At 40.1% G+C, this 3,972-nt stretch overlaps 1 long non-coding RNA gene across 1 annotated transcript; it reads left to right on the top strand.

Moving 5' to 3' along the window:
• Nucleotides 1–559: 559 nt before the first annotated feature.
• On the top strand, nt 560–1,604 carry LOC138407851 (uncharacterized). The gene is made up of 2 exons (XR_011241174.1): nt 560–699; nt 961–1,604. It is a non-coding gene; the product is annotated as an uncharacterized lncRNA (long non-coding RNA).
• The last annotated feature ends 2,368 nt before the right edge of the window (nt 1,605–3,972 follow it).

Consider the following 3,972-nt stretch of genomic DNA (forward strand, 5'->3'; position numbering starts at 1 on the left):
TTGACTTTAAGCTCTGAAAAGAGTGTGTTCTTACATATTTTCTATCCATATATATTATGTATTTGTTGAATTTGTATGTGTTTTTAATGATCTGTCTAAAGAAGCCAACAGCACGACCAGTCAAAATTAGTGCAGTGGTATATTATTATTATTATTAGCAGTAGTAGTAGTAGCATTGAACTATTTTTATCACGACAGGAAGCCAATCAACATCAAGAAAACGAACTCGGGTGTTTAGTTAATGTACATCGTCCCTTTTCAGAAAAATAATAAAGTAAATGTGGGAGGAACTTGTCGACAGAGGACTGTCAACGTCCTCACACACATAAACACAACTCTACTTTTAGTTCTATGAGGTAGTGACCTCCTGACATTTCATTTGCGCAGAAACTCAGGCTTCCAAGAGTGTGTCTTCACAGAAACAAGTCTCATCTGACAATCCCAGAATCAAGCTTTTCGCTTTCAAAGGCACAAAATGATGATTTCTAAGTAAAGTGAACATTACGTTGCCGGTCATTTAACAAAAAAGGGAATGTGAAGTGTTTCTGTTACGAAAGCAGTGACTCTTTGAGGTGTGAGGTTCTTTTGTACGTGAGTTTGAGTTTGTGTTGGTCGAAGAAGCCATGAAAAGAAGGAAATGGGACTTCTCTATAACAATGTGGAATTTCAGAAGAAGAGGATCTATGTAAATAATTTACAGTAAGTACAAACAGACACACATAAACACACACACACACACACACATCAGGAATTTAGAGATAGGAATTCTTTGGAAGGCTCTTGTCCAGTTTTGCTTTTGTTATGACTTTGAGTTGATAAAGATTTCCAGTTTGTTAAAAGCAATGACAACAGCAAATTATGAGAAGATCGGAATCTGGATTGGTTGATACAGAATAATGTGCCACACTGTATGTACTTCTCAACGTGAGCCTAAATAAAAAAATTAAAAAAATTTCACAGGAACCAGCCTGTCACTAGAAAACACTGTGTGCAGAGGTGACCACCCACCAACACTGAGGAGAAACATCAACGGGCTGACGTCGTAAACCATCAGTTTGATAGAACCCACACCCATGAGAACCCTCGCCCTCCATCTCACACGTGACACAACCAACTGCACCCCTTGCGATCATCACCCACTTCCCATCAGCTGAAGCAACAAATACAACGTGCATCGGATGATCAGGAAGGCCCCAGACCCAGATGGTGTGTCACCCTCGTGTCTGAAAGTCTGCCCCAAGTCTGGCCCTCATGGTTGCTCCAGATCACCTCATGTGAACCGTCGTCCTGTTTTGAAGACTCCACAATCATCCCAGTCATCTCAGAAACACTCTGTTACAGGATTCAATGACTACAGTTGCCTTGATGCAGAGGGTGTTCTTCCTCCACTTCCTGCTTCAAGAGCTGCTGAGCCAGTTCTACACTGCAATCATCCATTCTGTTGTCAGGACCAGTGGCTCCGGTCTGGGTCCAGGACTTGACACATTGTGCTGCAGTGAACATGTTGGAAACCAGATTAAAATGTCTTGCATGCACAAATACGTTCTATGAGATCGTCACATACTACCGTGACAATAAAGTATTCTTAGTATTTTCTACATAAATGCAGTTTTCCTGCTTTTTGTTTTGTTGCAGTGAGTCACTGGGAGAAGCTCAGGTTGTCTGAAGGAAACCATATCCACCCAGTCACACCCAAATAAACAATACATCAGCTCTTATTTGTGTAATCTGAACCAGTGAGAAATGCTGGAAGTCCCAAATTCAAACACAATAGGATAGAGAGGAAGCAAGGGCCCCATTTGACAGAAAAAGATGTGTATTACAAGCACCAGTAATTTTAATTGAGTGCTTCTAAGAAACACGCGAGTCTGAAAGGAGTGTCGCCTGTTCCTATCAGTCACATCAGAGAACTCAGCGTTGAAAGATGACTGGAAATCATAATGCACAGACCAGAACAACTGTTCGGGTGGAGCTAATATACGCGGGTATTGCTGGTGTTGTGGATAAGACATGATGCTGGGTATAGAGAAGCTGGAAAAACCACTGACATTCAAACCTGAGATGTAAACATGATAAGAGTTAGTTGTTAAACCTGTAAACTTATCCTGGTTTACTTTAGGAATCACAAAAACAGATTTCAGGAGGGAAACTAAATTCCTGAGGGACGTTCAATGATCTTATTTGAAGTAGCAATTAATCACATAGACAACAACATAAAACCAATATTAATGAACTCATTTCACATATTATTATTTTGTGACCTTATGGTGATTTTTCTGTGATCCTGTCATGCTGTCGAGGTGATTTACATGGGAACGATACACGGAACCAATTAGACATGTTATTAAAAAGATTTATATCTCCATGTCAGTCTTTTACATCACCTCTAACCCAGTCCGGTTGTTGTGTAACACAAGAAAGAGCAACTCAACCAACACTGACAGCTCAGTCAAGGATTAAAAAAGGAGATCTGCCGCTCTCTAGTGGCTGAAAAGAATTTAGACACTTTCAAATCAAATCAAATCAAATTTACTGTCCCCCTGGGCCAAAGTGCTACAGCAGCTGCAGAACAGTACTTTATGCAACAAACAACAAACAACTGTCCACAAGGATATATTGTGTGAGACCCAGAATAAAAGCGAGTTGAATTTTGCACCTGCCTCCAAAAACACTGAAAGGATATAAAAGCTGAAAAAGTAAAACCTAAAAATGTGCAAAGGTTATTGAGATACATGGTCGAGTCAACGTGATGAGTCGGTGACAGACGTTGGGGAATGAGAGCTTGAGGTGTTTGGTTTTATAGGCTCTGTAACTTCTGCCTGAAGGTAACTGATCAAATTCAGAGAACATGATGGGTCATTAAGGATCCTGTGCTGGTCTGACCACGGAACCTTCGTAGAATGTCTGAAGGGAAGGATAGTCCTTTTTACCCGAAATCTTTTACCCGAAAGACTTTATTTCAAATCCATAAAAACAAGATGATGGAAAAACAATACAAAAATGGCATGGGTGGATCTTGATTGACTTATACATAATCAATATCAAACAAATCTCTATGTGATGATATAATATATGATCAATATGTGGTGTATAATCAAACTGAGACTTCAGAGATCAGTCAGGTGCAGAGAACATGTAGAACAACACATTGGATAGCATAGGATGAAATGGGCTGTGCATCCTGAGGTGTGACACGAAGAAAATTTAAAGAAGTTAGAAAAATACAGAAAAAGCTTCAGTGAATAAGAAATTACACTGTAGTGGATAAACTCAAAAACTACAACTTGCAGCCACTAGAGAGCGCCATTTTGTCATTTTGGTTCAATCCCTGTGTGCCTCACAGAGGTCATCATAAGGTGCTGGTGTGTGGGTGTGTTTTGCTCGATGGGAGATGGAGATCGCCACCAGGCTGGAGGTAGAAAGTCTATTTTCTCACTCTTTTCTCCCAGTGCTCCCCCTTCTCTCTCACTGTATCTCCCTCCATACACTCCTCTCTTCCTCCCGCTCTCCCATGGGATCAAGTCTTTCACATATAAATAGCACTGCTGTACGCTGTGTAATGAGTCTTTTTCTTTCCAGGTCTTTCATCGCCTGTTTGATGTGCAGGGATCAAGGGTTTCTTCAGGGTAGCAATTATTGTTAGTGTGCACATGTATATTCTTGAGTGGGCAGAGGATGGAATGGAAGATTGTTTGCTTTCTGCACACGAACCTCCTCCTATATAATCTGCAAAATGAGCAGCTCATGTGTAACTAACCTCTGCAGAAAAATCACATTATACCGAGTTGATAATGTAAAGGTTTATGCAGATAACAAACAATAAAATCCAAACCAAAGCTTGTCTCTTTGTTTTGTTGTGTACATTTGATCAATTAGTTTTGATTCCACATCGTAATTGACAGAATGCACCAAATAATTTAGTATTAGTTTGTCCTGTCATCACTTATTTGGGCTGTGACTACTTGTAACATG

This window comes from Paralichthys olivaceus, chromosome 5 (assembly GCF_024713975.1).
Source record: "Paralichthys olivaceus isolate ysfri-2021 chromosome 5, ASM2471397v2, whole genome shotgun sequence".
NCBI classification, from domain to species: domain Eukaryota; kingdom Metazoa; phylum Chordata; class Actinopteri; order Pleuronectiformes; family Paralichthyidae; genus Paralichthys; species Paralichthys olivaceus.